The sequence below is a fragment of the Maylandia zebra genome, linkage group LG3 (genome assembly GCF_041146795.1).
Source record: "Maylandia zebra isolate NMK-2024a linkage group LG3, Mzebra_GT3a, whole genome shotgun sequence".
In the NCBI taxonomy this organism is placed as follows: domain Eukaryota; kingdom Metazoa; phylum Chordata; class Actinopteri; order Cichliformes; family Cichlidae; genus Maylandia; species Maylandia zebra.
In genome coordinates, this window is record NC_135169.1 from 64115831 (window position 1) to 64143130 (window position 27300).

Below are 27300 nucleotides of genomic sequence, written 5' to 3' on the forward strand. Positions count from 1 at the left end.
CTCTGCAACTCTATACATGTCTGTGGGGTTAAAGTGTACTATTGGTCCTGATAGGTTAAAGTGTACTATTGGTCCTGACAGGTTAAAGTGTACTATTGGTCCTGACAGGTTAAGGTGTAGTTTTAGTCCTGACAGGTTAAAGTGTACTATTGGTCCTGATAGGTTAAGGTGTAGTTTTAGTCCTGACAGGTTAATGTGTAGTTTTAGTTCTGACAGGTTAAAGTGTACTATTGGTCCTGATAGGTTAAGGTGTACTATTGGTCCTGATAGGTTAAGGTGTACTATTGGTCCTGATAGGTTAAGGTGTAGTTTTAGTCCTGACAGGTTAAAGTGTACTATTGGTCCTGATAGGTTAAGGTGTACTATTGGTCCTGATAGGTTAAAGTGTACTATTGGTCCTGATAGGTTAAGGTGTAGTTTTAGTTCTGACAGGTTAAAGTGTACTATTGGTCCTGATAGGTTAAGGTGTACTATTGGTCCTGATAGGTTAAGGTGTAGTTTTAGTCCTGACAGGTTAAAGTGTACTATTGGTCCTGATAGGTTAAGGTGTACTATTGGTCCTGATAGGTTAAGGTGTACTATTGGTCCTGACAGGTTAAAGTGTACTATTAGTCCTGACAGGTTAAGGTGTAGTTTTAGTCCTGACAGGTTAAGGTGTAGTTTTAGTTCTGACAGGTTAAAATGTACTATTGGTCCTGATAGGTTAAGGTGTACTATTGGTCCTGATAGGTTAAGGTGTAGTTTTAGTCCTGACAGGTTAAAGTGTACTATTGGTCCTGATAGGTTAAGGTGTACTATTGGTCCTGATAGGTTAAAGTGTACTATTAGTCCTGACAGGTTAAAGTGTACTATTGGTCCTGACAGGTTAAAGTGTACTATTAGTCCTGACAGGTTAAGGTGTAGTTTTAGTCCTGACAGGTTAAGGTGTAGTTTTAGTTCTGACAGGTTAAAGTGTACTATTAGTCCTGACAGGTTAAAGTGTACTATTAGTCCTGACAGGTTAAAGTGTAGTTTTAGTCCTGACAGGTTAAAGTGTACTATTAGTTCTGACAGGTTAAGGTGTAGTTTTAGTTCTGACAGGTTAAAGTGTAGTTTTAGTCCTGACAGGTTAAAGTGTACTATTAGTCCTGACAGGTTAAAGTGTACTATTAGTCCTGACAGGTTAAAGTGTAGTTTTAGTCCTGACAGGTTAAAGTGTACTATTAGTTCTGACAGGTTAAGGTGTAGTTTTAGTTCTGACAGGTTAAGGTGTAGTTTTAGTTCTGACAGGTTAAGGTGTACTATTGGTCCTGACAGGTTAAAGTGTACTATTAGTCCTGACAGGTTAAGGTGTAGTTTTAGTTCTGACAGGTTAAAGTGTAGTTTTAGTCCTGACAGGTTAAGGTGTAGTTTTAGTTCTGACAGGTTAAAGTGTAGTTTTAGTTCTGACAGGTTAAGGTGTAGTTTTAGTTCTGACAGGTTAAAGTGTACTATTGGTCCTGACAGGTTAAAGTGTACTATTAGTCCTGACAGGTTAAAGTGTAGTTTTAGTCCTGACAGGTTAAAGTGTACTATTAGTCCTGACAGGTTAAGGTGTAGTTTTAGTCCTGACAGGTTAAAGTGTACTATTAGTCCTGACAGGTTAAAGTGTAGTTTTAGTCCTGACAGGTTAAAGTGTACTATTGGTCCTGACAGGTTAATGTGTAGTTTTAGTTCTGACAGGTTAAAGTGTACTATTGGTCCTGATAGGTTAAGGTGTACTATTGGTCCTGACAGGTTAATGTGTAGTTTTAGTTCTGACAGGTTAAAGTGTACTATTGGTCCTGATAGGTTAAGGTGTACTATTGGTCCTGATAGGTTAAGGTGTACTATTGGTCCTGATAGGTTAAGGTGTACTAGCACAAATCTTGTGTAGTCAGTGTGTAGTCAGTGTGTAGTCAGTGTGTAGTCAGTGTGTAGTTAGTGTGTAGTCAGTGTGTAGTCAGTGTGTAGTCAGTGTGTAGTGTAGTCAATAGTTTTGTTGTGTGTGTCAGAACAATGGTTTACAGGTGTTACAGCAGTGATACATCTGCTGCTGTCAGGCCTGCAGGTATCAGGCTGTTGTTCTCCTTCATCTCATAGTGGACAGAAATTATTTTTTGGAGTGACACAAATAATTTGTGTGGCATCAGATTTGATGCAGAACAGCTGATTGTTCTGTAAATAGTTTGAAATGTTTGTTTAAAAAACACCTTGGCTGCATTTTTAGGTAAACAGCTGCAAAAAACTTTGTTTGCAAAACTCAGTTACTTTTTTGAAGAAGTAACTATATAATTAACTGCCCAACATTGGTCATTATTTACTGTATTTTGCAGACAGAGTTACAGACTCTCTCCCAGACCACAGACTCATAATACAAGTCAGAGCTTTACAAAAAAAAAGAAAGAAAGTTGTGTTTTCAAAATTGAAGTTCAAGTTATTTTTCCTTCCAATAGTGTTAACATGCTACAGGTCATGAAGAAGATTGTTTTAATTTTCATTGTAAGTGGGCTAAAGCAGTTAATTAAGAGTAGTCTAACATAAATGCTGTAATTTGATTATTTTAATAAACATGTAACTTGGGTGCTGGCGTGACCACAGTGCACACGTCTGCTGTTGCTCACAGTGGTCCAAGGGACGCTCAGGGAGTTTGTGTGTTCGCTCAGACACGTGAAACATTACAGGGAACATTGCTCGCAAACACTGTTCACAAATCTGTCTAAATGTGTGTTAGTGAGAACTTCTCGTTAGCTGAGATAATCCATCCCACCTCACAGGTGTGGCATGTCAAGGTGCTGATTAGACAGCATGAATATTGCACAGGTGTGTCTGAGACTGCCCACAATAAAAGGCCACTCTGAAATATGCCGTACATGTGTAGCACAATGACACACATGTCGCAAAACCAGTCAGGATCCGGTTCAGCTCATGGAAACAAAAGTGTTGTGTTTATATTTGTGTTCAGTGCAACAAATACTGAGACGTGTAATAATGTCGTGTGTCGTTCATCTGAGGACGCTGCAAAGAACCAGATTATTTTTATTATCCTGTTTGTCTGTTATGTGAACCTTTAGAGCAGGGGTGCTCACACTTTTTCCGCATGTGAGCTACTTATAAAATGACCAAGTCAAAATGATCTACCCACTACAAAAATCCAAAACATATACTTATTTATAAATATATTGAGGATTCTTTATATCTACAATGTATATACATGCATAACCGCAATATCCAATATTTCACAACACAATTAACTATGTAAATTTTTTGTCATTACCTGAGTTTACTCTGATGACTTGCACTGAATTGAATCAGCCAGGGATGCATAGTCCGGACAGTAGCTGCTGACGGCCAGGTTTAAGAGAAAAAACCGAGAGCTAAAAATTGGAGTTAACTCGCTGACTAGCTTGTCAGTTTTACTACACTTCGCGCCGCTGTTTGCGCATGCGCAGCGACCTAAGCGTCAGAAAAAATCTGATGTCATCTGACTGGCTTCCCTGTATCAATCAAGTGACAGGATGGATGATAGGCTGGCATCTATTTTTTTAATGCCATGCGATCTACCAATACTACCTTTGCGATCGACTGGTCGATCGCGATCGACGTATTGAGCACCCCTGCTTTAGAGGATGTACCTTATAATGACTGAGTGTGTTTATCGCACTATGTTAAATGTAACTGTGAGCGACACGAGGCTTACTGCTCATGGTTACCTCATCAGTGGTGAAGTCAGCCAGCTTGATGCAAGAAACAGGAAGAAGAAAAGGATGAAAGAGCAACACACAGATGAAAAACAAAAACAGACTTTCTAACCGACAGAGCTGAAATCTGAACATGTCACCAGCTGCAGGAGGCAACGCTCTGAACCACGTCGTTCCTCCTCCAGATGGAGCTTTCACTGTCTATAGTCTCTTGACATACAATGGTTGGATTCTCCTATGATACTGTATCAGCTGAGCCTCAAATTCTTATGATCTCGAGCTTCTTCAGTCTCAGTGAATCCTTAGTTGGCTCAGATGCATCATCTGGTGTTTGAGTGTAACAAGGTGGTTGTAACACAAAAGGAGTGTAAACAGGTGAGTGTGGTTTGTAGTGTAAACTAAAGCAGCGTGTCTAACCAACCACATCTCCATCGCTCCACAGCTGCTGAGGGAGCTACAGCCCTCATTCAGCCTTTCACAGACATACGGCAATGAACTGCATGAACAATAAACTTTATTCATACACACAAATCCCTTTAAGGTTGTGTCAGCGAGGGCAAACGTGCCGCATCAAATACATGGAGCTACAAGCTGTGGTGACCCACTGTCAGTAAGGGAGCTTTATTACACACACACAGCATCACAACAACAGTTACCTCAAGCTGCTTCTATGTTATAAGGCAAAGACCCTGCAGTTACACAGGAAACATTAGGTGACCGTCTGTGAGCGACAGTGGGAACCAAAGCCTCTAACAAACATCCATCGATAGATGAGGGGCAGACGGACTGAATGCAGAGAGGTCTACTAACACATGTTGAGTGAAGAAGAAACACCCAGTGCATTATGGAGAACTTAGACCTGTGCGCCTTAGCATATGCTACTTCCGGCGCATAGCGCTTAGTTTCTGGTGTGATATTCGCTCCTTGTTCATGGTCGGGTTTTTCAACCAAATGGACGAATCAAGTGGCGATTTACATTTCTCGAGATGTCGAATGTATCTGTAGATGATGTTGATCGACTTGTCGATATTTTTCCCCCCGCGCCTCAGAGAGAGACAGGATTCAAATTTTATACTTCTCAGTATCTGTATACAGCGCTCCCTCGTTTATCGCGGGAGTTACGTTCTAAAAATAACCTGCGATTGGTGAAATCTGAAGTAGCCAACTTTATTTTTTACAATTATTATAGATGTTTTAAGGTAAAACCCGTCACTACACACTTTATACACTCAGACCGACATGAACATTTTCACACGTTTCTCTCCTGTTTAAGCTCTCAAAGCTCAAACCTTCGTAGACAAATAAGTCCAGTATTACAGAAACCAAAGATCAAACCGTGTTTTCAGGTCCAGCACATGAGAACAGAGCAGCTGAGAGATAATTCAACATCAGTGAATCATTAATGAATCAATGAATCAGTGATTCTGTACTGCACAGGAGAGACGGCACGGAGGAGATCAACAATAGTCTGCAGCCAATCAGGACGCAGAACACAAAGCGCTGTGCGCATGCAAACTTGCACAAAAAAAAATGTGCGAACCAGCGAGGCCGCGTTATAGCGAGGGACCGCTGTAATTTTGAAGGTACGTCACAACATACCCTTCGTAAATACTCATGCATAGAGACCCTTACCACGGTTTGTTGACATGCTGTGTAGGTGTGTACTTGACTAGCAGGGAAACCTTTGACTGTTGTTCACCTGTAGTTTGAATGCTGTTTAAATCATAAGAACTGTCACTATACAGAGATGTGCTTCTGATTCTGTAATGCAGTTCTGCTTGTGTTGAGTGATGTAAACCACCAATCGATCTGCACGCTTCAAACGTCAAAACTGATCATTTGATTTTTTTTATGACACAGCAGTGGTGAGTGTTCCCACCTTCTGCTCTTTGTAACTTAACGCCATCTTTCTGTTCTCATATTTTGGACATGATTTTGGAGTCCATCTTTGCAGCAGCAATTGACCGCAAAGTAAAGCTACCGGAAATGTACAACCCTGCATCCGATCTTAAAACAGGAAGTTAGCATTTTCTCGTGCACAGGGTCTATTGCAGACTAATTAAGGTTGCTGATCCAACCCTAACTATGTGCTTTATCAAAGAGGAAAGTTTTGTCTGTCTCCTGAATCCAAACTGGAAGCTGGTTCCACAGAAGAGGGGCCTGAAAACTGAAGGCTCTGCCTCCCATTCTACTTTTAAACACTCTAGGAACAACAAGTAGGCCTGCAGAGCGAGAGCGAAGTGCTCTAATAGGGTGATATGGTACTACAAGGTCATTAAGATAAGATGGGGCCTGATTATTTAAGACCTTGAAGGAGCAGGATTTTGGATTCATGTTCCAGTTGATGCATCAGAGTCAATCTGGGATCCAGTGTGGAGCACATGGACACTTTTAAGGCTTAAAGAACAAACCGATGATTCGATTAGATACTCGGCTCCATCTCTGGAGTCACGGCCACCAAAGCTTTGTTTCTGCTAACACTGTAAACATATACAAATGCACATTAATAGTTGTTACTGCAGAAAGAGAAAAAGAAGCGTCAAAGACAGGAAGGAGATGAGATCTGCTCCACTGTGGAGAGAGCTGCACAACTTTGTTCCTGCAGAATTGTCACACAGTCAAACTGATAATTCTTCATTTTTCATTGATAGTTAAACAGACTGGTTCTTATAGCTCTGAACGTGCTTCACAGCACAGCAGCAGCAATTGTGTGTTTCAGGAAGAAACAACGTTACAATAGAGCAGACTCTCCTGACACTGACAGAAAACACCGCGTCTTTACATCAGTGCTGACCACGTCCTTCCAGTTTCATCCACATGAAGTATATATAAATAAAACAGCGCTGACTTCATGTCTTGTTCTAGGACCGGGACACCGACCTATTCTTGATGCTGATATTGAATAAGTGTGGTGTGTGTGTGTACCTCTAAAGATGTCTCTATAGATGACAAATACATGACTGTATACATGAAACTGACAGCAAGACGTGGGAAGGACACGGAGGCAGAGTGAGAGTTACCCTCTGAGCACTGATGAAGAGTCTGTGGATTATACTGCCAGCCAGGCCCTGGCCTGCTCCTGTCACTACCACCTCTGGTTCCTCCAGCAGGGAGCTCACAAACCTAGAGACAACACACAATGTGGAAAATGTTACAATATTCCCACAAAACAAAACACTTAAATAAGAACATGTGAAACCTGAAGACACCAAAACTATAAAATAAGACCACCAACATGAGCGAGAAAGAAACGTGTGAACTGACTGTGATCCTTCAGACGCCGTCTTTGTGAAACGTTAACAGATTCATCGTGACAACCTGTTACTGACTAACTATCTGTAGTGACGGTGAAGACGGTTACATGTTACCAACAGCACAAACAAAGCTGTCAGTGAGCGCAGCTCAAACTCTGCGACTCACTTCTTCAGTTCATCAGCAGCCTCTCCGCTGTCGTCCTCAGGAACGGAGAACTTGGCCTTGAGCGAGCGAGCTTGAGTGATGACTGTCTCCATGCTCAGCAGCTGGTTAATGAAATCCTGCACACAGGACAAGAACAACTGTCTGCTCAATCCTGACAGCATGAGACCGCAAGACTGTCACATTTATACACATACGTGGTTTTTCCTACGTGGAACGTCATAGGCTGAGTCTCGGGGTGTAAAAGGCGTGTTTGGAGTCACAGTGGATACACGGCATACTTAAATGTACTTTGAGAAACCCAAGAATACTTTTACACAACAAGACTGTCCAATCAAGGAAAACTAACATGGTGGGGTTTAGCTGTGCAGCTGTACAGTGACATTCAAAGAAAAGGGGCTGTATGGATACTGAGTGCTAGTGAGAAGAACATTTTTATATGTGAAGAAGTGATGATTGTTCTCAGACTTTAGGACAGTATTAAAGCAGGTGTTTAATGCACCTAACATGTGATCAAACTCAATAATAACAATCTCAGTCTCTGTTTTCGATCACTGATAAACACATCCGATATCAGCAGAGTATAAAAGCTTTGAGCCCAGGTGGGAACAGCCGAAGGAATTACCTAGGTTTAGAAAAAATCACTGAGGAAGCACTGGAGTTTGTTACTCCAGCTCCCTCTACAATCCCACTGCACCACACCCCTGTTTTCATGGTTCAACCATCAATGGCCATAATAATTATCAGCCAAGTTCTCAGCCATGGAGCACACTGTCCAGTCTACGTACACCTCATGTACAGCACATACTCAACTACAACAAAAACACAGTTAACAATCAATCAATAATGTATTAAAAACAAAACTTTTTTGGGTGAATCTAATGATACTTTCTTTTAAACTGAATTATTTGTGGAAAGTCCGGTCGAGTTTTCACTGACCTCTAACTTCTTGTAGTCCTGGTTGGGGGACTGCAGGAGCTTGCTCGCTTGAACTGTAGCTTGCTGAATGGTTTTTTGCACTGATGGAATATCTTCAGCAGACTCTGAAAGAGAAGAAATGACAGTGTTTCCAGAGTGACAGAAAGCTGTGATTAAAAGAAAGACCTGCCACGTTTGTAACCTCAATTACTGTTAACATGAGAAAAAGCCTAAAATCGAGTAAACCTGCAAACTATTATCTCACTAATACAGATCCTTTTGAAATAATCAAAACCTTCACAACATTTTATAATAATCTTTACAGAGATTAAAACATATCCACAAAGTCTTGATGGATTATTATTGGAGTTAATTAATCCAGCTATTTCAGAGGATCACAGAACACATCTGCAAATAGAAACTAGGCCTTTTGTCCAGGAATATACCCACATGTGCTTTGGCACAAGGAAAAACTCCCTTTAAACAGGAAGAAACCTTCAGCAGAGCCAGGCTCAGGGAGGGGCGGGGCCATCTGCAATAACCGAGTACAATAACCTCAGTTTGATCTGAATTAAGAAGCAGAAAGTTAGCGGCCATCCAGGTCTTTGTGTCTTTAAGACATTCCTGCAGTTTAACTCATTGGTGTGTGTTATCTGGCTTCATGGACAGATAGAGCTGGGTGTCATCAGCATAGCAGTGTAAATGTATGCTATGTCTTCTAATGATGCTGCCTAAGGGAAGCATGTATAATGTAAACAGAATTGGTCCTAGCACTGAACCCTGTGGAACTCCATAATTAACCGCAGTGTGTGAAGAGGACTCTCCATTTACATGCACAAACTGGAGTCTATTAGATAGATATGATACAAACCTTCACACATTCACGTGTTATCAGCACGGAGCGTCTCTGTCAACCTCTGGAAGTAAAGCTTTTAGTAAGTGTCATAAGATCAAAATACATTTTTTAAAGAAGTGAAACGAGGACATTATTGTTGTGTCCAAGCTATGTTTTGTATTTTGTAGTCCAGACTTAATCAGAATTAATTTGCATACAACCTGGATAGGCACCAAAGCATTTCTGACCTGCTGAAACATTCTGGGATATTACAGAATAAATGAAAACTAGCTTTCTGGTTTAATTAGAGAAAAGGTCTGAGTATCACAGCAGGACGTTAGCTGATTGAGGTTTCTCCAAAGTACTGAAAACTCTCCTCAGTGATGTCCTTACTAGTGTCTCTCATTGGCTGTCTCTAGACTCAGAACTGGTCTTAGCAGTATACCGTCAACTTAGAGACGATCCAGAAACTAAGACCTGTTATAATTATACGTGAACTCTCATTAGCTAAATTGATGGTTGCACTGCAGGTGTCAGGGAACAACAGCAACACGACTGAAAGATCTTTAGCTTCTTCTAAAAACCAAATCAAATTATGCCCTGCTCCAGATGTGACAGTCTGAAGACGAAATCTAGACTTTTCTGTATCCTGGATTAATTATCAATTTATTGTGTGTAGAATAAAATAAAGAGTGGGTTTTATCTGATTTCTGATCATTACTGGAGAAAACTTGACTGAAAGAAATTCATGTTGGGGAAACTTTCCAGGCTCCTTTCACAGTGAGGGTTGGGTAGCTAGTTAGAGTAAACAAACTAAATCACATTTACCTGCATTTTAACACCAGGGTCATGTTCTACCCATCATGCCTACGCAGCCCTGAAAATATCACGTGTCCATCTCTGATACTTATAAGAGCTCAAAACTGGCCCAAACCCTGATGGAGTCCAAGGGCCTGCAGTGCAGAACACATCTTGAGCCCAAATCTTGGAGGGCTCAGGATTTGGGCTTTTTCTGCAGCTCATGGGCTGCATTCACTGAACCGACCACAAACTCATCTGTGCACCAAAGTACACAGTGAGACGTCCTTTACCCTCACATCACTGGACACTTCCAGGTTCTGGGTTCCAGTCACTCTATACCAGTGGTGCCCAAATCTTTTTGCATCACAGCTGTGATACAGAACGGCTGTGTGGGCGGAGCCTGTTTCGTTTCAGTGCCGAAAAAAAGGGGTTGTATTTTGATGTAATGACTGTGTCGATGCAATCAGTCATTACATCGCTCAGCTCAGGACTGAGCTGTCTAGACGCCAGCGTGTATCATACAGTGCGTCCACTTGCAGCCCTCCTCGTTTCCCAGCCGTCGCGCCCCCGTCTGCACATCCCCACACAGTCCTCACGTTTCACAGTCAGTGATTGTAAAGAGTTCCTCTGCAGTGGCTCTGCCAGGAGCCTGTCTGCAGAGAAGTCATTCCTTTGTCACTATCAGTGGCTTCATCCACCTGCAGAGGAAAGCAGCTACCATGCACCTTATCATTAAGCACTCGATAGGCAACTTGACAGGAGCAGAGCACAGATGCAGTTTTAGCAGAGACACTGTTGAGCACGACAGTTTAGAAGTGTGTGTCTGAAAAAGCCCTCTGACTTGTCTTTGTGCTCTGGATGTTTGGCATCTTAGCTTGTTAAGCTTTAAACTGTCACAAACTTGCACTTTAAGACAGACTCGCTGCGGCCTCTCCTCATCACCCACCGCTGCGCAGGTATGCTTCATCTTATCTTCTTTGGTTTGGAAACATATTTGGTGATGCTTCATCCTCTGCTTTGTGTTTGTGTGCGAGCCCCGTCAAAAGCCTGTGCATTATGCTGGCAGCGTCCAAGATTTCTACTTTTTTATTCATGCAGCTTCTGGGTTTTTTTCTCCATTAACAGCTCGGGTTGCATGTCATTTTCTTAGTACTTATTTTAATATCTTTAGTTTTTTGTATTTCGGTCTGACTGTAATTTACCTGCTGTGGGCTCAGAGTTATTTTCCCTGATTTTATTTCATATAAACGTGTTTCTCAACCAAACGGTGAGGACTTACCTTCTTCCTTCAACTTCAGAATAGTTGCATGAAGTATACAGGGCAGGAGGTGACGGGCCAGGTCTGCAGGTTTCTGCATCGCCATGTAGTGCAGAACCTAAAGACAAACCCCCAAAAAGTTTAGTTTGCCTGGCTTCTGTTTTCCTTTTGCTCTTTCAGATCAACAGAATATTTTTGCACAGCCAACAGGCTGCCTCTGAAGAAGACTCCAGATAAACGGTGACCTTTCTCTATGATGGTTATTCACAGAGGGACCAGTCATACCCAGATCTTTAAATCTGTCATAAGACTATCAGTGAGCATTATTTTTATCCATCCATCCACTGGCTTCCGCTTATCTTTTTCAGGGTCGCGGGGGGCGCTGGAGCCTATCCCAGCTGTCGAAAGGCGGGGTACACCCTGGACAGGTCGCCAGTCTGTCGCAGGGCTAACACATAGGGTCAGACAACCATTCACACTCACATTCACTCGCACATTCACACCTAGTGGCAATTTGGATTATCCAATTAACCTATCCCCACAAGCTGCATGTCTTTGGACGGTGGGAGGAAGCCGGAGTACCCGGAGAGAAACCACGCAGACACGGGGAGAACATGCAAACTCCACACAGAAAGACCTGATGGTGGAATTGAACTCAGGACCTTCTTGCTGTGCTGCAACAGCGCTAACCACCGTGCTGCATTATTTTTAACTTTCTCTTTTTGGATAAACAATGTCTTTAAAAGACAGGCAACATTTTCAGTGATGGTGCAAACTGGAGCGCCGAGCTCTGCTTTCATATGTGCAGGAAGAACATGCAAACGCTTGGCAGGGACCTGCCCGGGTCCAAATCCAGGACCCTCTTTGGGTGAGGAAACAACTAACCCCAGTTACTGTTTGTCCCTTTCCCATAAAGCCGACCGGATCATTAATAGAAGCTGGTTTAAAGTTGTTCTTCATTTAACACCATCACACCACAGAGAGCTGCTGTGTGTCAGTTAAACATCGTGTGTGACAGCATCAGATCCTTTTTCATCAACATGTGAAAATGCTTCAACATGTCTGTGAGCACAGATCTGTGTTAAACTGACTTCTCCAACATACATGAGCCAAAACGGCCCCATGGCAGAAGCGGATCCTGAAAATCAGCAGAAACATTCATGAAAACACTTTGTGATCCACTTAGTAAACACGTTTGGCTTAAAACACGCATGTGGCAAAACGAACGACCTGCTTCAGACCTTCTCGGCCTCCTTGGTGTCATCAAAAAGTCTTTTTTGGCGTCGTGCAGGTGTGACCCTGGCAGTCTCCCAAGCCTCCACCCACATGTTGCCTGGGATCTTCATCCTGGGACTGAGTGTCCCCGTCACCATCGTGTTGCCCTTCTCATCGACCACTTCCTCTTCTACGTAATCCCGAGGTGAATACCAGCGCACAAAATCCTCCAGGACACAGCCGGGGTTGGCTGCCTGTGGACAGAGACACAAACTCGTACTTTAAATGAAGTAATGTGTAAATATATTCACTGACACCTCATACTGGCACTGACGACTCGAGCAGGGCCCACTCACGACACCACTGCATTCATGGACCCAAGCACACCAGGCTGTCACTGAACATAAAATGTCATTTAGGCATCAAAACGATTTCCTTCTGTTCAGGACTGGAAGTAAATACGTGTGATCTGGCAACAAAAATGTTTTACTTTTTTGTGTAAGAGTAAATCTGAAAATCTATGAATAACAAATCAATTGTATTTTAGTATTAAAACCAGTTCAGACTGAATAAAGAGCTCGTCCACACTGGATCAGAAACATAGAGACATGGTGGGAATAACCAACACTGTAGATTCAGGGCAGCTGCAGCATGACTTACACTGTGTGCTGGTCATTATCACAGCATTACTGCCTCAGGTCTGCAGGTCTCTGCAAAGACAAGGTTCAAATAACCTCTGAAGATGATTTATAAAACTGCAATGAGCTGTTTGAAAACTGACGACCACGTGATCGTCTGGTGATCAGAGGTTTCTGCACTCACGTAGCTTCTCCCAGCATGACTGCATCCATCATGCCACACTGTCAGTGACAGAGTCACAGCTTTCCACAGCGTAGGCTGATCAACAGTCCTCTTATTTCACACTAGTTTACTTGTAAAAGCCTACATGACATTTTTTTATTAATTCATCATTAACTGCACAGAGAAGACGTCGTTTTCTTTAAGCTAACAGTATTATTAAAGTTCTTCATGACTGGGCCCAGTGTCCTCTTTATGGTCACCCTACCACAGCGGTACTCTCTGTGACTACTGTGTGTGTGTGTGTCTGCACAGTTATGTTCACTGCAGGCAGTTCACACACACACACAAAACATCCTGAACAGTAAAACTAGCAGACATGTAGCAACTCGAGGGCACACTGACGCTAATGTGTGTATAAGAATTTCTTTTATTTATGTATTATTCATATTATGTTATTGTATGATGCCTTGGTGCCACTGGATTTTAGCATGTCTCACACTCATGCAGTTAGACAGATGGTGGGGGTCTAGTAAGGAAGTTGGGGGGAAGCAGAACTCCACAGGAAGAATCTTTTGTCTCTTCGAGGACTCTGGGAGGCAGCGAGGGAGTGTGGACCTTAAGGTGTGAAACAGCTGTGCACTGCCTTTTGTTCCTGAAGAAGGTTTTTAACTGAGAGCCATGCTAGGCTCAGGGAGACTCTGCTGACCGTCTGCCCCGCGATCATGCAGGCTCTCCACCAAGCTTGGTTTTCTGTTCTTTGTTTTGATTAAAGAATGTTAGCTACCGCTCGTCTGCAGGCTTTATTTAATGGAAAACTTCCACAACATGTGGCTAATGCTGAAGGCTAACGGGTGGCTGTAGCTCATTAGCAGGTCATCTACTGATCAGAAGGTCGTGGTTCAATCCCTGGTTCCTCCAGTCTGCAGGCCAAGTATCCTTAGCCAAGATACTAACCCCAAGCTGCTCTCCGATGTGTCCGTCTAAGTGTGGATGCTAGACAGGAAGCACTAAGAAACTTAGGAGACAGCTGACCCAGAGTGTGTCCGACTCACTTTGAAGGACTCCATGTCAGATAGCAGACAGGCACTCTGCATCCGAGCACGCAGGTGGGTACCTTCAGCTGATGTGCCCAGTTTGGTCAGTACCTCTGACTGCTCTGCTAACAGGTCCTCTGTCATTGGAGCAGGTTCCTGAAAATGAAACATGATGCACAGATATCAGACTCAGTCAGCTTCAGCTGAGCTTAATGACATTTCTGTGAACCACTTATATGAGATCTGCTTTCATGGTTTTGTCACACAAAGGCCGCCTCTGTACTGTTACAACCGCTTTCTTTTAGTTCTAATTATTAGCTGCACGTCTTTGAACATGGAGCGAGTGGGGTTGGGTTAACTCTGACTCTGAACTGCCCACAGGTGTGAATGAGAGCATAAATCAGAGGTGTCCAACTCCAGGCCTCGAGGGCCGGTGTCCTGCAGGTTTTAGATGCGTCCTTGATCCAACACAGCTGATTTAAATGGCTAAATGACCTCCTCAACGTGTCTTGGGTTAGGGCTATCCTTTGTTGCTAGTTAGCCTGACCTGTATCCCCCAATGTTAAGTTTGTACATTGTATGTATGGTCGATTAGGTCATCTCCCACCCTGGACACAGTCTGTTTGACCTGCTCCCCTCAGGCAGGAGGCTCCGGTCCATTCGCACCAGAACCTCTTGCCACAAGAACAGTTTCTTCCCCTCTGCTGTTGGACACATGAACAATAACCACATGACTGTCCCCGCCACTCACACATGACCCTACGCTGTGTCACTGCATCATTTCATGTCTGGCACTGATCACCACCTGCACTCATGTATATATCCTTCTACGTAGCACTCTTAATTCTTATTCTTATTCTCATGTATATATCTAATGTATATCTCATGCACATATCTTTCTTTCTACATAGCACTTTAATTCTTATTGTTTGCACTGAAGCACCGCAGCAAATTCCTAATGTTGTAAACCTCAACATCTGGCAATAAACCCATTCTGATTCTGATTCTCAGTTGCAGGCAACCAACAAATAAAGCTTATCCTTATCGTGGAAGTTCTCCAGAGGCTGAACTAACCATCTGATTCAGGTGTGTTGACACAGGGTGAGATCTGCAGGACGCCGGCCCTCGAGGCCTGGAGTTGCCCACCCCTGGGTTAAATGTTTGTCTGTCTCTCTGTGTTCGCCCTGCGACTGGCGACCTGTCCAGGGTGAACCCCGCCTCTCGCCCTATGGTATGGGATAGGCTCCACCCCGTGTGACCCCGACTATTATTTTCAACATGCTGTATTTGGAATAAATAACAGCATATGATGTGTTTGCACAGTGAGGCAGTGACTCTGACCTGTGAACATAGAGAGGCTCTGCAGAGTTGAGCTGAGTCATGTTGTTGTAGGGGTGCAGCCTGCCCTCAGCTCTGCCCTCAGCTTGTGTCGCCTCAGTCTCGCCCTGGTCACTCAGGCACTCGAAGAATTCCTCCTCGCTGTCACTCCACGACTCCCAGGATTTTCCTTGAGACATCTCTCTTGTTGAACTGGAAGCACTGGTTGCACACTCTGGTCCTTGGCGGCTCTTCTGGCAGGTACCTGAGACCCTGTGTTCCTTTTCTTTCCCCTCGGGTACCTTGTGAGATTCATCTCTGGCCTTCTTCCTTTCGATACAACAATTCAGCATCTGTCCAGGAACAAAAACTCTTTTCACACATGGAAACATAACACTGCTACTTGTGTTCAACAGACAACACGACATAAACAGGTGTTTGGGAGTTTGAAGATGCTGTATCACACTGAGCATCAGCTCTCAGAATTCATTTTTCTCTTTATCACCTAAACATCGTTCCAATTATCAAAGTTAACACAACACTTTTGATAAACCACTGGAATTAAAGTTGCAAGTCTACAAATGTGCATGATGTTGTTTTTTGTCTTTTAAATCGTTCGATTAGTCCTTGCACTTTGTGCACTTTGTGCACTGTGTGGCTACCTGGAACTTCTGATGCAAAAGACAACAGCGAAGATCAGGAGCTGCACCTGCCAGCCTGCAGATTAGGAAGCACAGAGATGGATATGAGTGAACACCAGTGTGTTAACAGAGAAACAAATACTGCTTAAACAATTTCAAGCAAAGTTTTAGTTAGAGCACGGCACAAACACTGCAGGGGCTTTTGTGCCTGGTATTATGTACTTGGATTTTTACATTTTGGTCATTTGTCTGTTATTAGAGACGGACGGAGATCCAACATGACTGACAACAAGACCAAAGCCTGATTCTAAAGTGTCTGCTCAGCTGGACAGCTGAAGCTGGACAAAGTACAGACATCCAGCATTTGACTTTATTTATATGGCACAGGATAAGAACCACAGAGTGCTTCACAATAATATGAAACAGCACAAATCTAGTTCAAAGCCAGGCTAAATAAATGAGTCTCAAGCTGCTGTTTATAAAAATAAATGCAATCAAGGCAACATAATGATGGAGGCAAAGCACTCCACAGCCTGGGGGCCCCCGCTCTGACAGATCCATCTCCTCTGGTCTCAAAATGTGTTTCTGTCTTCTGTCTGTGTCCAAGTCAACAGTCTAACAAGGTCCCACAAATGTCTGCAAATAGGTTCTGCTCTTCCACGAAGTCCTTTGAGATCCCGACTGAAATCGGCTGGTGCCAATATCTGCTGAGTGTTGGCCACGAATAAAGCAGCAATAACAGAGTTCAACGAGAACAACAACTTTTCATTATCACGGACCAACAGCAGCACACAGAGGACAGTGGTACCAGATACTTTGTATGCCGTCACCATCTGACAGAGGAGCTGCAGGGCTGAAAATATATCCTCAACCTCAGGTTCAACTAACGAACTGACCCAGTCACAGACTTCCAGGGAGGCTTTGGAGTATCATTCCCAAGTTCAAGCACAGCCCCTAGTCCCACTTCTTAGAAAGGGAAACCGCTACTGTAGTCTGCTTATCCCGAGGTGGGAAACCAGGACAGTCCAACAACATCCACAGACTCAGTGGGACTCGCACCTCCAGCCCAGGAGTCCTGCCACCAAAGAGTCATGTAACTCGTCACAGACCTCGCCAATTAATATCAAATATCAGCTGGTTCAGTCCCAACTGATGGTCTCATTATTCAGGTTTCACACAAGAAACGTCTCATGACGGGTAAAAACAACGAGCTCTCTCAAGACTTTTGCAAAACATGCTGGTGGCAGTGGTCACAGTAGAACTACTGAAGGTTCCAGCGCACTTTTGGTAAAGTGGAAAGAATATTATTTCACCATAAACGGGCCACGACCAGGTGCTTCCCACAAGATTTCACACAGACCAGTGAAAAGAATTATCAGAAGAGTCAAGGCCCAGTTATGAAGAGCCACAGAAAGGCCTGAATCAGCAGGTACGACTGTTTCAAAGAAAACAATATGTGCGCAAGAGCCACAGAAAAAAAGAGAAGCGTGAAGTGTGTTTAAAGTTTGCTGAACAAGTCTGTGAAACGCTGGCAGAATATTATCATCTGCATTCATAAAGTATCCACAGGCGTCTTTGCCTGCTCTCCTGTACACTCATGAGTTCACACCTACCTGCCCCTCTAACACCATCGTTACATTTGCTGATGATGCGACAATCATCAGTGGAGAAGACGGCGAACAGGCAGGAGGTTAAAAACCTGACAGGCTGCTGCAATGAACACAACCGTCTGCTCGGCGCCATCAAAACTAAGGAGATGTGACCTCAGCAGAGGGAAACACGTTCCTCTCCACATCAAGCAGACTGTGTTCAGCGAGTGTCCTCGTTCCTGGGGACTCACGTAGCTGAGGACCTCTCATGGTCCAAAGTCAAAGACTCCACCTCAGGATGCTGAGGAGGAGGAACCATCTGGAGAAGAAAGTCTTGGTGGCTTTTTTACCACAGCACCATAGTGTGTCCCCACCTACTGCTAACAGCTTGGTATGCTAACTGCTCAGTGGCTCATTAAGACAGCACAGAAGAATAGTGCCTGTCCCTTTCCTTCCCTGGAGGACATGGTCAGCACTCGCTGTCTCAGGAGAGCCAATCAAATCTCATCTCATCCTGGACAGCACCTGTTCAAGAAACAGGACAGCCAGGATAAGAAAACAGCTTTTCCCCTGGACCATCGATCACTGAACACTAAGCTCAGTGGATGGACCAAGTGAGCCTCCCTCCTACCTGAGACACTCCTGTGTAACATTCAGTATAATGTTCACTAATGCTGCCAAATGTAAGCTTACATCTAATACAAAACACCAGCATAACACGGGACAATTACACCCTCCCTCCATGGCTGCTGCCATCCAACCAGTGCAATACTCCTCTGGTTAAATGGTAAATGGACTGGTTCTTATAAAGCGCTTTTCTACTCTTCTGAGCACTCAAAGCGCTTTACACAACTTGTGCATTCACCCATTCACACAAGCACATTTTTCTAGGTGCTTTCTAAGTAACATTCTCTCTCTCACACACACACACACACACACACACACACACACACACACACACACACACACACACACACACACACACTCCGATGAACGCATCGGAGAGCAATTTGGGGTTAGTATCTTGCCCAAGGATATTTGGCATGCAGCCTGGGGGAAGCCAGGAATTGAACCTTCCGATCAGTAGACGACCCGCTCTACCGCCTGAGCTGCAGCCACCCTATTTTATTGCTATTTTATTCAGTTTGACGAATGAATGATGATACGCTTTAACTTTAATATAGTTTGGTCATTTAATTCAATTCAATAAAACTTTATTGATCCTGAAGGCTGACCCCGATGGAAATTGGGTTAAGGCTGCCGACCTTTGCCAGCGCCATCTTACCCTTCTGACCATACATACATGACACAAACATCACATGGGGAAGACAGGTCAGAGAGGTATAACAATGGAAAATGCACCACATGAGGAAAGGAGAAAAAAATAACTCCCCCCAGACTGAGCTCCAACAGGGAGATCAGTTTGAGAACAGAAACACCTCTGCACATGAAAAAACTGTTAATACACGAAAGAAACACATGACAAGCAACAGGGGTGGGTAAAGGGTGAGAGACAGCCAGTGTAGACAGTACATCCGGGCCTGCGTGCGCTGGTCTCCTTGATCCACCGTCAGCATCGGAGGGGAATAAGCGTCGAAGGCGTTTGGAGGGGGAGGAGTGTACATCTGCATGTGTATATATGTCTGTGTCTGTATGTGTGTGTGTGTCCAGAGTTCAGCTGAGACAGTGTCCTCCTCCCTGCCAGGCTAAGTAAACAGTCTTCCAGCCAACCCAGGTGACCTTGCATGGAACGGGAAGAACAGTCTAAACACAGTCGTTATCAGGGAGTTGTTGTTCGGCCCCAGCCTTGAGCCCACGGCTGGGGCCGAAGGGGTATCCGCGTAAGTGATGGAGGTTTTTACTTTAGCGCGAACAGCTCATATGAATTTCAAAGCTGTTCTAACACTCCGACACTGGTCTCTCAATCTCCCATTGGAGAGCCGTGAGCTTCTCCATGATGTTATCAAACTTGCGCTCCGTGATGTTGTCATTCTTGTGCTCAGAGAGCCGATTCTGAGAACTCAAAGACACGACGTCGTAGTCTCACTCCAAGCGCTTTATTTGTTACGCCATTTTTCTCCACACCAACAACAACCCTTCGCGGGCAACAGTACTCTCGCAGTATAACAGAAAATAACAAGTTAACAACGACCGCAGTGAGCTTCTCCAAGATCTTATCCATGCTGCGTTCAATGAGCCCATTTTGAGAAACTCACGCCTCTTCCCATCGTTTGAATCCCAGCGGGCAGCCTTGTGGGGGTTTGAACAGCCGGTTCCGCTTTCTTAATTCTTCGATAAGTCAGGGCCAAGCCAGCTCCGATCAGCCAGAACCCTGTTATCATGGCTCCAAATAGGTAGATATCTTCAGCACTCAGGCTCACCCGAGCCCAGACTTCTCGTTGAGAAAGGGGTGTCAATTGCATTCAGGGACCAGTTGATCCAACCCATAATTCCTCTTTTAGGTTTTAGAGAACAGACTGTGAGAGAGTGTTCCAGGGAAAAATAATACAAAAAACACGAGACTAGACAAGGACACAAGAGGCTAAGCAGGGAAGCTAAGGGGGAGGAGAAAAGTGCGACTGCCTTTGTTAAGAGCAAAACTCTCTGAATGCTGTAAACACACCGTGTTTGGGTGGCTGCATCCCAAAAACACCACAGCAACACTGAAGTCTGGAGGTGGGAGCATTATGATTTTGATGTTCCCAAAAAAATGTGTGATTGCTTAGAAAAGTTATGCATAAAAACTTTATAACAAGCTGCAAAAGGGACTGAGCCATTAAATCTAACTCCAGGAAGGATGAATGGAGACATTGTTGATTAAAATCTGCTGCCATCTACCAGGATGATGAAGATGAAACAAGGATGGATGTTTCAGCAAGACCATGATCACAAACACAGCCAATGGAAACTGTTGGTTTCAGAGGAATCAAGTAAAGCTGCTGGAACGGCCCAGCCAATCACCTGAGCTGAATCTGTGGGAAGGATCCACGGAGCATTCGGGATTTATAGACTGTTTGTGTGGTGAGTGGGTCAAAGTCATGAGCAATGATGGGACTGGTTTCTCCATACAGAAGCTGCCATGAACTGTCATCACCAACATTTGTATAAAGTAATAAATAAATGTCTGTGTGTTTAATGTTCCCGTGTTACCGACATCTGGTGATAATTTCACATCAAAGCACCTTTAGAAATATATTTGCTTAGAGAACTGCTGACGTGTTCAATACTTATTTTACCTGCTATAAAAGGAAAATGTTAATATGTGTGACATCTTTAAAATCAAAGCAGCACGAGCCTGTGAGGTACCCACCCACAAATAAGATGGTTATTTTCCCACCGGTAACGCAACTCAAGGACAAACTCCTGCCAGAGGTGTCCAACAGCCCACCGTAGTAATAGTTGACCAGACACACACACAGAGCCAGACGGTAGGTCAGACTGTCACTGGGGGCTGACTTCAGCTGGTGGAAAAGGTTCTACAACGAGGGAAAAGACCAGCATGAAATCAAACAGCAGGACACCAAATTTAATACATTCTAATAAAAATCCTGACAAAGTACTGACAGCACTGAGCCCGTCTTCACTCTGAAACTTATGTTGGACCTGACCTGAGTGTAACCTTGAGTGTGCGAGTGGTGAAGAGGCAAACATACATAATCAGAGGTTTTCTCTTGCTCCGATGTCCCACTGGAGTTGGACAGCTGAGTGTTATTCTTACAGTCAGACTTCTCCACAGCAGCATCTGGAAACAGAGACACAAACACAAATAAATAAGTCTGTCATTTAGAAACTCTGTTGTTTTATAGATGTTAGAAGAATTAAACAAGTGCAGCTCACGTAGTCAGCACTTCATGATAAAACACAGGATGCTGATCGCTCAGTGGCAAAAGCAGGATGTGACCAGAAGTAGACAATAAAAATAAGAACGCTGCCTGATATCCTGTTTAAGACGACGCTCTTGTGCTTTACTGAGCTGCTGTCAGATGGGATCAATATCTGTGGCCAGCACTCTAAGACATAAATGCAATTACGGCTGTAGTTTGAAGATTCAAGGCTGTCTTAGCTCGAGCTGCTGAGTGTGACGGGCTCAACAGTGACCAGGAAGGAAAAACTGTTTGTGAAAAGAAGCAGAGGAGCCACATCAGTACGAGTCAAACTACCACACGCTGCGAGGTCTCTGCTGCTCTGAATATCACGCTCACCGTCTCCTAACACGGGATCCACACCTCTTCTGTCAGAATCAGTTTCCTCATAAAATGAGCTGAAACCATTAAAACTCAGTCAAGTATTAGTCAACTCCGACTAGTTAATGCCTTTTAAACAGGTTACATGATTAACTCTTACCAGAAGGACAGAATTGAGTATCTCGGTGTTAAGGGGCGACTCATCGATGCGTTGATGGCGGCGAATGTGCTTCCGGGCACTGTGCACCATGTTGGAGACAGTTTGGAAATGGGCACAGTTGCTGCTGGCTCGGTCAGCTTGGACAAAGCAGAGCTGATATCACTGTTTTCTACAGACGACAAACACATCCAAGAGTTTCTGTTCAATTGCTGAGGCCCGGGTCAGCACAGATGCCCAGATCTCCCAGTAAGCTACGCACGTTTCCAGAATGCAGTATGGTCACTCAACAAGTAAAGCCAGGAACCTGACCTTTGCCCTCATCTTCAGCGTCTCCTCTTCAGGAATCTCCTCTGTAGACTCAGTCCTACAGCAGAGTTTAAAGAGCTCTGTCACAGCCTCACCTACAGGGAACACAAACAGTTACTGACCTGATATTTTCTTATTCAAACTTTCCATGAAGCACACGCTTCAGCACAGCGAAGCAGGACAACATCTGTGTAACATTTTCTAAATCATGGACGTGGCAACAAAAGAAAAGTCCACTTTACATCACATGTAAAGTGCTTGGGGCTGTCATGAGAGGCGGGGCACACCCTGGACAGGTCGCCAGTCTGTCGCAGGGCAAACAGAGACAGACATTCACACCGTGGGAAATTTAGAGCCCCAATGAACCTGTCCCCACTAACTGCATGTCTTTGGACTGTGGGAGGAAGTAGGAGGCCCACACAGAGAACAATGAGGAAAAAAGACACTTTATTTGTCCTTTACCATGTTCTTTCTATCGGAAGCTTGATTACATCCGTCTTATCTGCTGCGCATCATTTGATGCATGAATTTTAGCCTCTTGGCTTAGAAATAGTTTCCTCTGTGCTGTTTGGACAAAAAACAAAGCCATAAAAAGTCTTCACACATCCCACAACAATGTGTATGTTTGTAATGGATCCAAGTGTATTAGCAACCAGAAAAATACAACATGTAGTATGTAGCGGTGTGTTTGAAATCTGTACTGACTAGTAAAACCTCTGTGGTCTGCCCCAAAGCATCATGGTCTCTGTCCCTGAGTGTCCCACTGATCAGTTTAACTTACCCAGTAAACACTGAGGATTTTCAGCCGTCCTGACTCGAATTGACCAGTGAGGAGCTTGAAGAGGGTCGAGGTCACTGTTGGGTGATAAACAGAGTAAACAGTAGAGGAGAGTTTCTGATACACTTTTAGTTAAAGGGCTTTTATAAGTAATGAGTCATGTTTGATTACATGTGACGTAGTCCTTCACCAGTAATCAAGATAATTACACATGTAAGCATTTCCTTATGTCACACTCAGTTTGTCCCTTCATGCTTGTTAGACCTGTGCCAGCTCTGTTTGGGCTGTACAATCAAACCCATGTACGTTTACCCTTTTAATAAACTGCTCCACCCATTTCCTACTTTACGAGTGAAATATGAAGCAATGCAGTGTGTACACGGATGCAACACTCAGTGCTCAGCGCAGCGTTTTGTGTGCTATAGTGCAAGTGAACAGCTCACTCCCATCAAAGCTTTTCCATTGGATCGTTAACACAAACACCAAATGTCAGGAGGACATGCGCCTCAAACTGAAGTTGTCGTTCTAGCCCGGGTATTGTGTTATCCTTGTCTGTATACCGAGCTTCTTATTAATAAGCAGCTCTGCACAAGAGCAGAAGCAGAGTCCAGCCTGTTGCTCTTACAGTATAATACTCATAATAAAAGTACAGTAACCGTGGTTAGTCACTGAGCAGCCCGGTGCGTTTCTCTTGATTTCTTTAGTCAGGGTAAATTCATTCACCTGCACGGGTTAGCTAAACGAACTTTACAAAACAAGTTTCCCCTACAGCCGAGTGCTCACCTAAGGACCTAAGTTACGGATTAACTTACACACACATTTAACTTACCGAAAATAATACGGTGGGGCCTCAGGTCCTCCTGTCTGGTAGTCCAATTTACTGAAGAACACCTCAGGCTGTCACTTTGAAATAGTCGGTAATGTAAACGCTGGACCTCTCAGCATCTGCCATTCCCGAACAGACACATGCAAGTTTGTCCGTGACCGCAGCCGCGCTGTACATTTATTTCAGTTTCAATATTTTTTCGGTTTCATTTCAAGGTGGCATCGTTCTGATCCCATACACACACACAAATCCTGATTTACAAGTACACAATATTTATGAGCACAATTTGAGCCCATATCCTCTCTCTACCACAGCTGCCTTTGAACTTGCCTGGGCCAGGTCTGAGTCCAGCTTTGCTACTCCTGCCAGGTCACATGACACAGGGGTGTGCTCTGATGTCAGCAGGCAGGTCAGTGGAGCCCTCTGGTGGTGGATATATGGCAGTGAAACAGGAGGAGGCCTGAGAACAGACAGCAGGCTTAACTAGCAGGACAAAGTAGCATGTAGTACTTGAAGGAGTCGTCACAGCCAATCAGCTCTCAGGAAAATGGAACATCACATAAATATTTCTCTTCTTTGATTTTCATCAATTATTTCCTTTGATAGATTTTCCGTCAACACTTCTGCTTGATTAGAAGCTCATAGGCAGTTCCTGTCACTCTACAATAACACAATGTAAAGGCTGCGCTCTCTGCCCTCCATAATTTGACATATTTTGTTATTTTGTGTGTGTTTGTCTGTGTGAAGTTTTGATGTGTATGTGAAAAACAATTTTGAAAACACTGGAAAAAGACCTCAAGACATGTTTTCCTTTACTTTCTATGAAACAACAATTCCCACCAAGGCTTTTCAGGGTGAAATTTAGTGTATAGAAAATACCTGTGCCAGGTTGTCTCCATCTAGTGGTGAACATGGCCTCACCACTACATCAGGTGAGCTTTTCACTGTGCAGTGACACAAAAGTCATTTAACAATTAAAAAAAAAGCAATGTTACAGATTCAGTAAGAACTGAAGTTTATCATAATCCTTCAAGTTTCACTCAGTAACAGCAGCTTTTTAATATTATTGGCTATAGTTTAGAGTCACATTTATATGAAATGTCAAACAATCACAGAGTGACACTGAACTAAACAATCAATGCCATGTGAGTTGTTCTTGTTTGTTCTTTATCTTGGATTTATTGTAAGCAGCGGGAGTAGAAGCTAAAGAAAAATAGTAAAGATATGAATGAATCTCTGCTCTTACAGCTTTTATTGTGCCATAATGTCTGCTTTGAAACCGTCCTCTTGCTCGTCTCTTGGATACTCACCTCTTCTTCACCTGTTCCTTTCACCAAACTGCTGCACTCTCGTTCTCTGCTCTCGCCTCCTCTTCTGGTTATAATTAGGATGCAGTCAGCATGTGCCAAACAAACTCCCCCCAAATCGATCATGTTTGATATGATGATGACGTTTTTAACATCTTATTTATGCACTTGTTGGGTGGGAAAGAGTAAACAAAGATGGGGCATAGAAGCAGAACTGATACGTGTGGAGGGACAGTAACTGTGTGTGTGTATATGTAAGCATTTAAACACTGCAGAGAGTCAAATTAACAGTAACACTATTTTGTCTAAGTCCGCCATTGTAGAAATTCATTTCACCGAAACAATAACATGGCGCACAATGTGACAATAAACGTATAAAACACAAATTCTTACCTAGCAGGAGAATAAATAATCAGTATTTTAAGGCTACTGCATGTATAGATGTCACTGCTGGCTCACATAAGCTAGCTCTGAGACCCGCCAGAGTTTACGCCACAGTTGACTGTCGCGAAAGAGTCGTAAATCACCGGCATTGTAAAACTTAAAATGATTCCAGGGCATGTTATAAAACACCCAATAGATGTGCTGGATATTAAACGGTATCAAACGACTAAATGAACACAGGGTTACAATTACATGCTCACGTCGTCACATCGAGAGTTTATTCATTAATCATCAGAGTTCAACAATGTTACATCCAGTTGGAAACAGCTTCACTAACGCCAGCAAAACAGGCTAACAGTATATAAGAGCACAGAAACAGCCGTGCTTATCGACAGCTCGACATATCCTCAACAACTCACCTCAGTATGTGTAACCCGTTCATGTGTTACGCCTGTTGTTCTTGCGTTGTGTTCTGGCGTGAAAGTAAGAGGCAGGAGACAGTACTGGGTCTTTGGCTCTTTACTGCACATCTGCAACACAGAAACATGTGTCTGATCTGTGTGTGTCACGCGACTGCCAGTACACCTCTCCTCCGGCCATGCTGAAAGCAGCTGTGTCTGCAGCTTCATTAACACTACAATAATATAATGAATCAAATACAACAAATTGTTTTAAAACATTAACTTAAGCTCTCAAAAACAAAAAGCACAAAATAAATAATATGTCACTGAAAAAAACATCAAAAACAACTTATAAGAACAATAAACAAAATAATTCAAAAACAAATAAACAGTCAGATAAATACAATTCAATAACCAGGACCCAATATTCTGGTACTTATAGTTCAAACATTATACTTCAGTACAATTATATTAATAACCGCCATCTAACAGGCAGTACAACACTGTACTTATAAAAACAATGAATGAAAGACTGCATCTCCAAAACATAAGAACATCTCCATACCTGCAACACAGAAATATGTGTCTGATCTGTGTGTGTCACGCGACTGCCAGTACACCTCTCCTGACGAAGGAAAAAAGAGTGCATGCTGTTAAAAAAGACTGCCGCGAGTAGCCGCTAGCAATCAGGCTAACTTAGCATGCTAGCATTTTAGCTGCGTTCTCGGCTAAAACTCATAAGCGTATATTAGTGAACTCTGCCCTCCACAAAACTTATCTCGAATGAGTCTCTTAATGACAAACAAAAACGCGGCGGTTTGGCTGTATTCACATTGCAGCTTGGGATCTGAACAAACTTTAATTAGCTGAGAGCAACGTGGCAGTGACTTACCTCCGGCCATGCTGAAAGGAGCTGTGACCGGGGCACACATGCACGCGCCTACGTCACCACGCAGCGCACACACACACATGAACGCACTATACACATATGCAGCATATTTATTTTACTTGGTTTTAGAGTTGGAGTATTTACATATTGATCTGAAATATTTTGCTGCTGAGCAGCAGAGCTCCAAAGCGTCCCCCTGTAACCATGGTTACGCAGATGCGTTCCGACTGTCACGTCACCGAGGAGAACCTGTTTCAAATGTATACCTGGATCAACCTGGAATCAGTTTGAAAAGTTTTCTGCTGAGATCCGCGGCTCGACTTCCTGGCACCCCGGGATAAGATGAGTTGCTGTGTTTTTCACGGAGAAAAAATAATTAACATGGAATAACGTCAGTGTTAGATGAAAAAAAAAGATGCAAGCAGAAAAGGACAGCAGATTGAGAAGAGATTTCGTCAAACGGTATCCTTACCTTTAAAGAAATCTCTTTTTTTTATGTTTATTTTATTCTATTTGATCTCAAAAAGCTCCTAAAACAGTC

The 27300-nt window shown here is 43.5% G+C and overlaps 1 pseudogene across 1 annotated transcript; it reads right to left on the reverse strand.

Annotated features, from left to right (window-relative positions):
- Window positions 1-6613: 6613 nt before the first annotated feature.
- LOC112431021 (rab3 GTPase-activating protein catalytic subunit-like) lies at window positions 6614-26965 on the reverse strand (annotated as a pseudogene). The gene is made up of 14 exons (XR_013097029.1): window positions 26904-26965; window positions 24109-24238; window positions 23782-23849; window positions 22956-23029; window positions 21178-21266; window positions 20835-21000; window positions 15957-16011; window positions 15297-15647; window positions 13996-14133; window positions 12169-12396; window positions 10949-11045; window positions 8055-8158; window positions 7119-7234; window positions 6614-6821 (listed from the first exon to the last, which is right to left on the reverse strand). The product of XR_013097029.1 is annotated as a rab3 GTPase-activating protein catalytic subunit-like (transcript).
- Window positions 26966-27300: the final 335 nt, after the last annotated feature.